Source organism: Dermacentor andersoni, chromosome 4 (genome assembly GCF_023375885.2).
Source record: "Dermacentor andersoni chromosome 4, qqDerAnde1_hic_scaffold, whole genome shotgun sequence".
Taxonomy (NCBI): domain Eukaryota; kingdom Metazoa; phylum Arthropoda; class Arachnida; order Ixodida; family Ixodidae; genus Dermacentor; species Dermacentor andersoni.
The window spans coordinates 40,762,234-40,776,389 of NC_092817.1; the positions used below are offsets into that span (position 1 = coordinate 40,762,234).

Sequence of the window (14,156 nt, forward strand, 5' to 3'; positions counted from 1 at the left end):
AAAAACTCGCACCGTCTCCTTTCCTTCCACCCTGGAGACGAAGTGTTGCTGTGGATCCCAGTTCGCGTTCCTGAATTGTGCGAAAAATTTCAATCCCGTTTCATCGGGCCCTAGATTTTCCGGGAACAAACTTCGCCTGTGAACTGTCGCGTCGCTCCCGTTGTCAATTATATGGACACCCCAGGCGCATTTCTGCCGTCGTCGTCGTCGTCGTGAGATTCCGTATAAAGTACAAGGGCGATATTGACCCTTTTCGAGGAGCATGTTGACCCTTTTCCGATAAATGTCTGTTAAGAGCAGGTGCCGACCGCTATCCAATATTAGACAAGTTAGCAAAGGCGGCTAGATATAGTGGGAAGGAAACAAACCTTACGAACGAAAACGTTTGTGAATTCAACATTTGATGAGTACCTAACCCCCCCGCCTACTTCATCGAAGAGGATCGCCTTCTCAGAAAGAAAAGAAAAGAAAAGTAAGCGGTACATCCTGCGTAAAAATAATCCGAAATAAGCAGGTGCAGAATACTTAATCCATAGTTTATTTAACTGACAGTTAATTGCACTCTGCAAAGGACAAATAAAAAAAAGGGGGAGGGGGGGAATCTGTCTACGCGCGAACCGTCACACTATTACGTGCATAAGCCAAATCTTTCTGGACGAATGGAAATTGAAGACTGGGAAGATGGTTTCCGAGCACGGTTTTTGGAGAATGATGAATTTGTTAGAAACACCGAATTATAAAGGACTGCATAGTACCCGCCACGGTTCATTACAACGCTACCTTGTTCTAAGCAACGGAGTTGATGGCTTTTAGATTTCTCTTGCTTTAAATTCGGCAATAATTTCGTATATAGTCAAGGTCACCTGGATAGCTGACTATACGATATGCGAAATGTGAGAGGGCTGACGAAGCGAAAATAAACGTATAAAATTAACGCGCCTCTAGTTCAGAAAACATAGAACGCCGACAAGCCCTTCCACTCCTCACTTCCTGAAAAAAGAAAAAAAGAAGGGAAAACTTCGGCAGGCGACGGAGCATTTTTACATCCGACTAAGCGAAAGCAAAACGCCCGCGCAAATCCGCCGGCAACAAATGTAAATAATCATTACGGCCCATCATTACCACGCTGAATGACTCGGCTACCAATATTGGGATCTTATGTGTAAACATATGACTCGATCAAAACGCTTGTTGTTTCATCATGTTACATCGCCGGTACGTACGTACGTACGTATGTATGTATGTATGTATGTATGTATGTATGTATGTATGTATGTATGTATGTATGTATGTATGTATGTATGTATGTACGTATGTATGTATGTATGTGGCACGCTCTTCCCGCTGTGTTCACGCGAGCTGAGAGCGTTACCATGGCAACGATGAGGAGAGCGCGCTTTCCACATTTCTTATCCATACCCAAGCTATTTCACTTTCGCGGCGGAAAGAGCCACTGATCACGCGACTGACGTGATGACAATGCACCGCAAGATCCACGGTTAAGCGACCACGGCGAACAGCAGCAGCAGGCATGACGTCAGGCACTCAGCCTTGGCAAGGTGGCCTCCTGTGACCCTGTTCCCTTTGTTGTCTTTTCTCTGCAATTTTTATGCCGTGCCCGTGGCCTCGCGGGAACGCAGAAGGCGCGAGGGGAAAACACCACACCAGTGATTTTCAGGCGTTTCACGGTACCGCTTGGTTCTTGGTGCACGTTTAGGAAGGCCCGCTTTGGTTCGAAGCCATTCAGCAGGTGACACCGGCGAGCTCCCCAGCGCAACGGACGAGACAGCGCGCGGCAAGTCTAGAATCCATCGCTTGCCCGTCGGGTGGCACCGTCTTAGTGTTTACAATGCATTTAATCGTAGTTTCTTTTATTCGTAATCAGCCATATCGAGATTACCAGACGCGGGACGGGTGCTTAGAGCACGGCACTGGTAAAAACATCACAGACCGAATTCACAGAGCCTTTCGTTTATAAGAAGCTGTCCCTCATCAGCCGGCTGCCTTCGGTTCGCTGTCCTCATTGAATGATATTTGTGTTTATGATCAGATCTAGCGCAATAATTGCTTCGTGAATATTGGCTCGGATGAAAACGGCACTGTCAAATTCCACAATGGTCGCCACAGTGCACCTTTTGTTACCGGGGTGGTCGTATCATACGCGTCACCACATCTTGTAATGTATACAAAGCATATAGCAACCTCTCTTTCTTCTCGCGCAACTTACAGAGCCTCGTCATACGTTCTGCAGCCATCAGTCCAGCATCATTAGGCGGACTGTGGCACAGGCGATCATGACAAAGGGTGCACATCGTCATCTTGGTGGCACTCCTATCCCACAGCGAGCGCAGAAAGATGCTTGCAACGCATAATAATGTGCTTCTTCGATAGCTGCATCAGAGAAAGTTTTCCGCTCGCTGAGGCCGCCATCGCGCCACTGAGCAACACTGAGCAGATTAAATCGATGCCGAGTTACTAAGGCCTGCCCCGATAGCGTCTCGTCCGGACCGAAAATAGAATGCCACGGGGGTAGCAATTAGCACTCTCCGTCCGCGAAGCGCAATGGGATTTGAATTAATCTGGGAGTCGGCTGAAACTTTCGACAGTATATGGATAAGCACTCAGTAACAGCGCTTCCTGGCGCTCGGCCAAGGCGCGCACTTCGATGATATATTGGAGGAAGATCTCTCAATACCCACTCGTATCGTCTGCGTCTGCAAGACGCTTCGATCCCCCGTAGAAAGAAAGAAAGAAAGAAAGAAAGAAAGAAAGAAGGAAAGAAAGAAAGCGTTCTTCGCCACGGATTCTCTGGATAGATAGGTGCAGTGAAACAGCTATAGGTGAAAGACGTTGGTTGGATGTACGAGACTTGGAAAGACTTGGAAAGACTCGGAAAGAGCGCCAGATATTTCGCAAGTCTCTAGCACGTGCTGGTCTTTCTAGGCGAAATCTGCATGGGTGAGGCTGCATGTTACAGCTAGGTAATTAAGAATGTGCACCGTCATTAAGGCGCTTGGGCATACACTCAAGCTTTCAAACTAATAGGCTTGCAAAAGTTAGGAAATCTCGTCTTTGTATTTCGGAAAAAAGAGCAGCCATATTCGATAACATTAAAGTTACATTTTTCTTTAGAACTTCGAAAAAAGTCGACACCTTGGATTATCACGCACTATGGAAACCAAATGTTTCGTGCGTACGGCTTCTGCATTCATGTGCCGCTCCTCATTTGTACTGGACACCATCGTCAGGGCAAGCACAAGCATAAAGTGCACCTGTGCTCCACGCAGAATTTATGAGAACTACGCATAGGCGCAACTGGCATAATAGTTAAGATTTAGAACGAAAAAAAGAAATGCACGCGAACGGGACGACACGGAAAAGGACACGGCTTTAATGACTACGTATCCACAAGCCAACAACAAGCTCTCCCGAGACTGAGAGTTCAGATACATGTAGAATGCATAAATGCTTTTACGAGACAACTGCCGAACCGATTTGAATGAAATGTGTTGCATTTGAGATATAGAGTTACGTCTTAACAACTGGCTGAAGACGCCGCCGTGGCCGAAGGGCTCCTGGCTGCCGCCTAAAGGGGGAAGAAGACAGAAGCGGATCTCCTACCTCTTCCCCTTCCCTTGACCCCATCCCAGGCAAACAATAAAGTTCTCTCTCTCTCTCTTAACAACTATAGGAAGCAGAGTTTCAAGTTAATATCTCGAAGGATTTACAAGAATTGTCGCAAATTACCAAGTCAAATATAGTATTAATCAGATCAAAAACACGAAGTTTATATTATCCGCAACTTTGAGTAAAAAAATAAAAAAGCAGATATCGCCATCCTGTAAACTGCAACTCTTAGAGCATCTCAGGAAGACAGAAGAGACACATGAATTTACAGCTCACATGAGTTGCAATGTTTGCAAGTGTTCTGCAAAACATCCATTCACAAATTAGTGGCCTATCTCGGAGCGGTGTATAATACACAAATTCTGTCCGCTTTAGATTTACAGTTAAGTACGTACAGTTTACAGAATTGTGATATAGTTTTTTTTGTTGATTTACAGAGTTGTAAACTTAGTTTTTTTTTGATGGTTTACAGAGTTGTAAACTTGACACTTGACGTTCTTGAAATTACGTAATATTCAAGAATGTATCTAAAAACATATTGCATAAATTAAACATTCACTTCCCGAAAGAAAGCAAGGAAGGAAGGAAAACAAGAGGTGAAAGGCAGAGAGGTTAACCAGGTTAACCGTCCCTTTGGCTACTCTGCACAAAGGAATCGGGTAAGGGCCGAAAAGATAATAAAACAAGAGAATATAAAAAAAAAGGAACGCGTCAATTCGCACATTCTGTAGTTTTCCAATGAGTCAAGTCCTTGTGTTTCTTCTATTCTTCGTCCCTGTTTGTTGCGCACAATAAGTTTTGAGTCAAGTTTCTTTTAAAAAGCACTTCCCGGAGTTACCAGGTTATAAATTCTCATTTTCAATGCAAGAAGAAACCTTATCAAAATTGGTGCTGTGGTTGCCGACAAAAACGATGTCGTCGTTCTCATGTATTTAGATTGGAGCTTCCGAGCTCGTATAGTTAGGGGGAAGGATCTTCTTTCAACACGCTAAAAACGACGTCCTTTCTTTCTTTCTTTCTTTCTTTCGTTCTTTCTTTTTCGTAGAGATATCTTTAGATCGTCTAATGAACTTGCCCTGCGCGCGATATGAGAATCTCGGAATCTCGCGACAGCAGACCTGAGATTTTCCTCAAGCCAGCTCCTCCGCACAGTTGGAACGCCGCCAGTTCGCACGTCAGCGAGTGCTGGACTCATTCTTCGTCAGCGGCACGGCCAGGAATCGGGGAAGGTGTTGGGATGATAGAACAGCCGCCAAAATTTTAATGGTCCTTATCTCAGCTGGCAGCTTCCTCGCCTCGCTGCGCGAGCGCTTGGTCTTTCAGGAGCAGGTAGTCGCTCGAGACAAGCCGACATCCAACGAGTTTTTCAGGAGAGCACCTCTCTCTGTCTCTCTCTCTCTCTCTCTCTCTCTGTGCGTGTGCGTGCGTGCGTGCGTGTGTACTGGGCGCCTGTTACATTTCAAACCCGAATATGCCATATCCCGTTAACAGATGTCACGTTTGGTACGCATTCCACTTCAAATGCTGCAAATCCCTGGCTCCGTGCCGGTGAATACAGTCTCCCCCTCTCCCCTCCATCGATAATCCATCTATTCCCTCTCGATTAATTTCGCCATCTGAACAGCCTTCTGGTACAGTGGGACGACTGGCTGGTCTCGGCAACTGTCCATTCGGAAGGCACTCGAGTGCAGATTTCACCGCTCGTCGGTACACAGCGTATACTGAAAGCAGTAGTTCTGTACATTTTGAGGACGACCGGCCCGCATCCTGGCGCAGCAAATAAAACATGTATACAGCCGGCCACAAAAGTTTACGAGACACGGATGTTCCACGACAAATGCGAATATTCGCCTCGTTAAAGAGTGGTGCATCGAATCCACATAACGGATCACTCTGCAAGTCGCGAAAACATTGAATTCGAGCCCACGTGCCCAGGCTTCAGGTCGGAATTCCGACCGGCAACGGTGCGCTGTGCTGCGTCGCAACTTGCCTCACTTAACTGACCCATACTAACTAGCACCCATTACGGATTGGGTGCCAAGGGAAAGAAAGCGCAGTGGAGGACGGCAGGAAACTAGGTGAGGTGATGAAATTGGGGAAATTTGCAGGGGCAAGTTGGAATCGGCTAGCGCAAGACGAAGGTAATTGGAGACCGCTGGGGGAGGCCTTCGTCCTGCGTGTGGCCACAAATATAGGCTGATGATGATGAAGCAGAACGTGCAGCAGCCACTCGCAATGACTGTACACGCACAGTCTGAGTGTATGTATATACGTGACACTATATGCGTACTATAAGCACCCGAGTCAATTCACAGTGCCTCGGTATGTTAAAAAGTCGGCAGCGATGTACACTGAGCCCGAAAGCACAGTGCTATTTCCGAACGAGCAATAATGTGTACCACCTTAAATCACGGGAACAGTTATCTTTATCATACAGCGCTGGATTAGCTATTCTATATACAGTGCATTTGACGGCGAATGTTACACGTATACATACAGACCCGAGAGAATAACGAAAAAGAAAAATTTTGAAAATTCAGTGGCGATTTAGCAGTAGATACTAGAGGAATGCGTTAGCACCCACCTCTTCGAGCACCCGTATCCAAGTTTAAACCGCGTTTCCCACATTGCAAAGTGTCGTTCAGGAGCTTACTCGACAAATGACCCAACTCTTCGATTCGAGGAGCGAAGTGCTACTAACGGTGGTCCAGTTGCACTACACACACACACAAACACACACACACACACACACACACACACACACACACACACACACACACACGCACACACACACGCAAACACACGCATACATACATACATACATACACACATACATACATACAAGCTCTTCTACGCTCGCCCAACCCTTATCTACCTCCACCACGTGACCGGCTTACCACACCTCACACGCATACTTTTTTCCCCTGTGACACTCCTAACGACTATGCATTGAAAAAAAAGGGGTATGATGTCTGGCTTTTTGCACAAAGCTTGCGATATGGTCTGCAGCCTCTGACATCGTACATATGACATGTGACACTCTTACGACGCGGAACGTGTCATGCGCCTGCATGCGACAGCGCAGAGGCACGCGCCGCGCGGGAAAGCGGCACCACAGGCAGCACGCGAGCGCGCCGGCAAGAAACCGCCTTTCTGCTGGCGTAATAAAATAAACGTCTTCAGCGAAACGACGCGCGTGTATTGGTATCGCTTTGACCGTGAGTGGCCTGTTATTGCATGCTAGCGGAGCCAGCCGACATACAGCCCACAGGCGGACAGAAGTGTAGACCCGCTCGATATAGCCCACGCAGGCAAAACGCATCCACGCGCGCTTCCGTGGCTCTGCACACCGCTCGCAAAGGCAGGATACAAAGTACGATGACGTAACCAACTCATATTGTACGTACGTGCGTGGGCGTGTGTATGTGTTTCATGGGATCCCAGCATGCAGTGTAGTGAAAGCTGGTGATCGCGACGTCAGCCAATGAAGAACGAGAGCAAGAAAAAGGGCTAGTTCGCCGGAAGGATTACGGATGATTTAGCGTCGCTAAAACAATTCCGTTGCTGTATTGTGAGAGTTTAGCGCCGCGCAATACTGCCACAACGTAGCAACGGAAAATCCTTCTCTTTGCGGCTTTTTCCTCACCCTCCTCCATTGTTAAATGGGAAATGAAGATTGATTGATTGATTGTATAGTGGATAAAGAAACCCAAGGACACCTAAGCACTTCTGAATAGATGTGAATGCATTAATGTCCAACTGAACGCCGCTGAGCAGTCCTTCGAGTTATGAACTTCTCGCGGGCAAGCGAGCGCGTTGAGACGCTCGGCGTAGCACAAGGCCGGTGCACTTCGATCCGTGACGTCATGCTACCGTGCCCGACCGCAATAGAATCTAATGGGGACGCTCCTGAGTAGGCCGCGGTGATTTTGACGTCACCGTTTCCTCACGCCGGGCTTAGCAATGGAAATTTCGGTCCAAGTAGCATGATGCCATAAAGCAGAGTGCACAGGCCTGCGATCTAGGAGGCGCTGCTTTAGCCCAGTGGGTGAGACACTCGGCTTCAGAGCGTGGGCTCGTAGGCTCGAAACTCACAATCGCGAACGTTTTCCTTTCGAATGTGTTCTGGTTTATATTTTTATACATTAACTTCTTTATAGCGATTACCGAGGCGAAGCAGAAAGCAGGCGAGAGCTTGCGCAGACAAGGAACGCACGGATAACACAGGCTTCCGAGAGCGAGGGCGACGTGGCGTCATGGCGATGCCCTTCTCCCCTGACGCGTCCAGCAGGTGTTTCCGTTCGCCCGCTCTGCTCCGTCTGAGCGCGCACGTGACATGACGTGGCGTCGCTGCAAATGGGAATTTAGGTGCCATTTCACTGCTACAGACGCCGGCTTTTTTCGCTAAATTGGCCATCTGATGCATTCGCATCGATAAGGTCCTATATTTGGCTGCATTGCACGGATTCAATGACGCAGAGTGCAGGGCACGGGCCGAATTTGCAATAGTTTTAGCTCGAGAGGGCTGTCATTGGCCATTGGCCTTTGCTAATCATATATTCAATATCACGATTGGCTCGCACTCGTTCGTACGAACCATTCTATAGCTTACGAACTTTGGGGATACAGGCCCAGTCTACCGAGCTTGCAATCAGCGCATTCCTACACGCACGTCACTTTCCCACTAACGTGCATGGAGCCGAATTCATAAAGCTTTTCGGTCGTAAGTGCTCTTTGCCATTGAATGGCCTCTTTCGCTGATAATATGCCCAGCACCAGGATTGGCTGGAAAATCCTGTTACAGGCAATTCTAGCGTAAGTGCATATTGAGAATGCGTGCCCTCGAGCCCAATTCACACAGCTGGTCCTTGGTCAAAGCTGGTCATTGGCCGGCCGCCTTCGGTAACCATGCTTCCAACATCACGATTGGCTGGCTTGTGCTAGTGTAAGAACGTTATTGTAAATACGGGCCTTGAGTATTTATAAATAATGGCGGGAGAGTATTTATGTGGGAGTAACCAACCCGTTGCAAGCGCGCCGCTTGGCTTCTCGCTCGCCGTCACGGACAATGAGAAATAAACCGTCAGCCTTTGCACTAAAAGGTGGGTCACGCGCTACACGGTGTGTGTTACCTTGTGCACTAACCGAATTGGAATAAGCAGCGTTTCATGCTTCAGAAAGCGTTACATTCTGAGAGCCGGATGCCCAGTGCTCACAATTCGCGGTCTCGGAGCTCAGAGTCGTACCGGAGGCGTACCAAACGCGACCGCGTGCTAGGACGCTCGTTGCAGAACGTCCTACGGCACGCGGACCTCTGCACTACTAACCACAGATCCTGCCCCCTCGGTTCTACGCCGGCGCGCACCTATAGTTACACTCTTGGCGGAGCAACGATGACAACTGCCGGCTCTGTTGCAACAAAACAGAGGGCAAAAATCAGGCGCGCTGCTAGGCCTGCCGGGCGCCGCGATGGGTGAAAGCGCGGCCACGTGGGCGCTACCAGGGACGCCCCCGCGAGCGCTGCTGCGCTGGTTAGGCCCGAACCGCGCGTCTCCAAGAGCTGCAAAGGAGGGGAAAAAAATAAAAAAAAACCTGCTCTCGCTCGGGTTGCGAGGCGCCCTCGCCCTGTCCGCTGAACGACGCGGCCGCCCCAGTGCGTTATTTTACCCCACGGCTGGACAGCGGCCAAGAAAGCGGCATGGCCACGCTCATTCCGACACGGTTGTATTTCCGCGAAACAGGGAAGCCGCTATGTGCCGCTGCCATGCGAGCGCGTATAGTGTATATATTATACGCCGGCAATGGACGCAGCGCGTCGCCTGTGCGACTCGAGCGAACGTCAAACCATACTTAACGCGGGATTATAGCGGGGGGACCCAAAATCAATAACGGCACACACAGCTCTCCGAGGCGGCACCTGCTGGCGAAACAGCCTCTAGCGATTCAGATTGGTTAGGTGCCCTCCCCCCCCTCTTTTTTTATGTATATATACCTGTTCTCTCTTTTGAATCAATACGAAGCCCGTCATGAATGTGCGGAAGACCGTTAAGTGGTGAAACGGTATCGCAAGCGCGACGAAAGCCGGAGGGAAAAAGCGGAGGCGGGCTGTTCGACACCACAATGAGTCGCCGCACTCTTGCAACGCTCGGCGAACATTGTGAAACGCGGATCATTCCTCATCCTGACATCTGCATAATACACGATCTACAACAAAGATAAGCTTGTTCCGCGCTACCACGTACATCCAAGCCTTCCAACATTTCCACCCCGAAGAAAAAATCCAAGTCGGATTCTTGCTCGAACAGGAGGGTTTGCCAACTGCTCGGAACGGTTATAGTAAGTCTTACACACGTTGGTACAATTTATGATATCTTCTATTTTTAGCGCGTCATCTAAGCTCCATGGGGCAGGATCCACGTTAAGCACTGAATTGTCAGTCGGTCGAGATAAGCCCACTTTTGGCTGATGACAAACATCCAGCTCCACAATGAATGGAAACGCAGCCAGACCGTCGGTTCAGCCCACATGCTTATCTTTCGTGTCGTGTTCACTCATGCTTCCGTGCAAAACAAAAGCGCGACTGCCCCAAAAGCAACCTGCTCTTATCTATACTCGTAATTATGACTACATTGATGTACGCCTCCACTTGCTGCGAAGCGCGATGCCGAGCGGAAAGTGCCATTCGCCGGTGTGACAGCGCCTGTAACCGTGAACTATATCACATACATCGCACAAGCAGTCCGGGCAATCAGAAGGCGGAATGTCATGTCTGCTACTTGTGTCCCGCCACCACTCCAACGTCCGGGAAATGTGGTAACGCCCCGCATGTTATTGCTGAAAAAAAAGAAGTGCTGCTCCGCCGGATCAATCGCCAGTGCGCGTCCACGTCGCACGCCGTATAGATACACAGTAGCGTCACATCTCTCCTCCCCTTTTTCTCCTCCATCGATGTAGTACACTGTAAGCTTTATACAGGCCAAGTATACTATATACACTTGTAAAGGAAAGAAACGAAATCATACCATGGCGATTCGCGGCGGCGAACGGAAAGAGCGGGCTCTTGAGATGCGGGCGTGCGCGGCACAACTTGTTGAGGGAAGCGCGGCGGGGCCGGTTGCGCAACACGTGGTTTCGCGCACTGCCTGTGAGCGCCGGCGTTGCCGCAAGCGACAACTGCACGCGCTCGCGTCCCCAGACTACAATCACCAAGCGACCTTGGCCGTGTGACTTTGCGAGCGCAGAGGGGCGCCCAGCTCGGCCTGACGAGCCGCTCTACATACCTCGCATCATATGTCCCTCGCCGCGAGACCGGGAAACCAGCCAGAGCTGTTTCAGTGTCCGTAGCGGCGGTCGCGTAATAATCCGAGCTGCGGCGAGCACATGGCTTCTCCCGTTGTCCGGAGGGGGTCGTCCCCTCCCCGACGCTCTCGACGGTGATGAAGCTGGCAGAGCACCGCAGCAGTTGGCGACACGCGACGCAGCTGATGCTCGCACACGGCGAGAGAGCGGCCGCCGCCAGGCGAAAGCACATGCATCCACCGCCGGCCTTCAAAAGCCCACACGCGCACGCGGCGCTGGAGGAGCCGCCGGCACGGGGAAACCCGGAAGTCGCGGAGCACACGGCGGCGATCTTGACGTCACCCGCGAGCACTTCCGGCAACGGACCCCCTCCGCCCCCCACAAACCCCCACCTCGCTCCTTCCCTTTCGCGCCCGCTGCTTCCCTTTCCGCGGCGTCGTCGCCGTCGTCGCTGCTCGAGGCCACCAACTAAACCACCAACGGGCGGCAGCAGACGACGCGATCGCCGGCGTCGAGGTCCCACCGTCGTCTGCTCGCTTCCTTTTTAAGCGGCTCTGATGGCCGGCAGTGCGGCTCTCCAATTAGGAGGCCCGGCCACCACACCGTTGCTGGAACATCGCGAAACGTCCACAACCCTCGATGCCGGTACAGACACGGGGTTGCGTGTTTCGCGACCGGGGTCTCGGCGCGAGGTCTCGCGATGGGGCACCTTTCGAGCAACGGTCCCTCCTCATCCCAGTCGTTTTGCGCATAACATTCGCATCGGGAAGTGGCCGTGGGGGAGAAACGATGCTTCTCTTACTCGCGAACCGCCCGGACATTGCGTTTTCTCTCCCGCTAGCCTCGTTCTGAGCACGCGCAACGTAGCGCTGCCTCTGCAGCGCGCGGCCGTCCTTGAGAAAGGCGATCCTTCTCTCGAAGCTTCTTTCCTCTCTTGCTGCTGGCTTCTAGAACCCGCGCAAGCATGCTTCGCCTTCCGCCCGTGCTGGGTGGGATTGCCGTTTGGCGCCAGCTCCGCGCAGCGAGCTCCCGCCGGGGCGTGTTTCAACCAATTCCGGACGGCGTGCATTTTTCAAACACCCTCTGCCACATGTCTCACTCCGCTCGAAAAAGCGTCGTTCGTAGCTCGGCAGCCGAACTTCCTGCGTCAGGTACACTCCCGCAGCACGCGCGCCAAATGTTTGATGAACCGGTCAGCTTAAATTGATGCTCACGGGAGAGCTATTCTGTTGGACTTCAACGCATTACTACCTTTCCTCCACTGACTGGAGGGGAACGGGCTCGCCGCTGCCTGTCGTTACAAGTGGCCTTGGCCCTGGCAGCGAACGCGACGGACAGGCGGCGCACCAGTAGGGCTCGCGGAGGTCTGGCAGAAGAGCGAACTTGAGCGCGAACGTGACGTCACGCGGCGGAAGAGCTTATTTACATAGTGAAAGCGAGAAGACTGCACGAGCCGCGACGAAAAGGGGGCGCTCGTCGTAATGAGATCCTCTGCGCGCCCAGACGGTTTATATACGCCTTTCGCTCGGACATGCTTTCACGCAGTAACTCCGAGCACTCCGCTAGAGCCGAAAACTTACTACTCAAGACGAGAAGCGTTTGGATAACGCTGCAACTGCCCTGCTTCCGACCCTATGGAGAGAGGTCCAAGCCGCAGGCTGGCGATAACAGTCACGTTCGACTGTGCAAGTGTTCTGAAGGGGACGACGCGTTATCGTGCCTCCAACAAAGCGATAAACTGGACGGCGACGCTATAATGGGATTTGGAAATTCACAAGCAGCACATGCGTATGCAGATATCTCGTAGGCGACGATGCGTCTTGCCCCCAGCCCATTTTCAATCCCCCTTCTTCTACTGCCACGAAAGCTGATCTGTCCTGCCAACCTTGAAATGATAAAGGTGCGTCGCGAAGCGAGATGATCCTAACATTCGGAGAAAATAGACAGATTTCACGACGAGTTTCACTAAACCACTGCTGCCGCAAAGCATGCCGGCAGTAGCAGTCGAGCTGAAAGCAACTATCGGAAGAAGGGTTTCATGTTTGTACCATTACAAACCCACTCCTCCCTCGATATCAAAAGGCAAGAAATCGAGAATAGAAAGGTTATACGATTAGGGTTGCACTGAGAAAACTAACCCCCCTCCTCTCCCTGTTTCCCAGTGAGATTCAATAGAAAAATTCAGAATGTCAATGTCCTCGGCATTACCCTCAATGTTCTCTTGAATACGCCAAAGCACTAAAGTCTGGGGTTGCACGTGCCAAAACCGCGATCTGATTATGAGGTACGCCGTAGTGGGGGAGGACTTTATATTAATTTCGACCACCTCATTTCTTTAAGAACGTGTACCTAAATACAAGTACGCGATCGTCCCTGCACTGCGGCCCCATCGAAATGCGACTGCAGCGGCCGGGATCGCACCCGCGACCTCAAGCACCATGGCGGCCGGCAGGGCCGCGGCGAATGAGCTCTGATCGTGGTGCGATTGATAATACTAGAGAATGCGCCGCCTTTTGTAAAATTAAAAAGTGGCCATCTTCGTTAAACGTCGTACACAGACGGCTGTAGTCGCCACTGTTCAAGCTGGTTCTTTCAAGCAGAAGCGTTTGCATCTGCAGAAGCGTATTTCCCAGATTACTCAATTATGAATTCCAATTACAAAAGATTAAAAAGAAGAACGATTTTGGTTCTGATGAACCTTTTTTTTTTTTTTTTTTGATGATCGATACCAAATTTGCCTGTAGCATTATTCAAGGCGATTGTGCATTCAAGTTTGTTGGGATGTATAGGCTTTGTAAAAATATGCAGGCTGGTATGTTAGGAGTATGAACGGAGGTATAAGCGCTGTGATTACCCGCTCACTCACTCACTCACTCACTCACTCACTCACTCACTCACTCACTCACTCACTCACTCACTCACTCACTCACTCACTCACTCACTCACTCACTCACTCACTCACTCACTCACTCACTCACTCACTCACTCAATCAATCAATCAATCAATCAATGGTTGACTTTAACCCCCAAAACTACAGGCTGACGTACTGACGATGACAGCAAAATTGATCATGAACCCTGAGAATTGATTGATTGATTGATTAAAGAATTAGACAGGCCAAATAGTGGCCAAATAGACCTACAGTGATCCGAGGATGATTATATATGAATAATGATATGTTAATCGTGATTTAACGCAATAAACCAGCGTTGTGGTGATAAAAGTGAAA

At 50.3% G+C, this 14,156-nt stretch overlaps 1 protein-coding gene across 4 annotated transcripts in view; it reads right to left on the minus strand.

Moving 5' to 3' along the window:
- Eip74EF (Ecdysone-induced protein E74) overlaps positions 1-14,156 on the minus strand; it is a 279,178-nt gene that overhangs the window by 187,135 nt on the left and 77,887 nt on the right. The window contains exon 1 of one of the 4 annotated variants that reach the window (XM_050184044.3): positions 10,908-11,184. The exons of 2 other annotated variants lie outside the window; for them this stretch is intronic. The gene's annotated coding sequence lies outside the window, so the exon portion shown is untranslated. Of the gene's footprint in view, positions 1-10,649; positions 10,758-10,907; positions 11,185-14,156 lie in introns of those variants that run through there. One more of the 4 variants, XM_050184046.3, reaches the window with a different exon arrangement.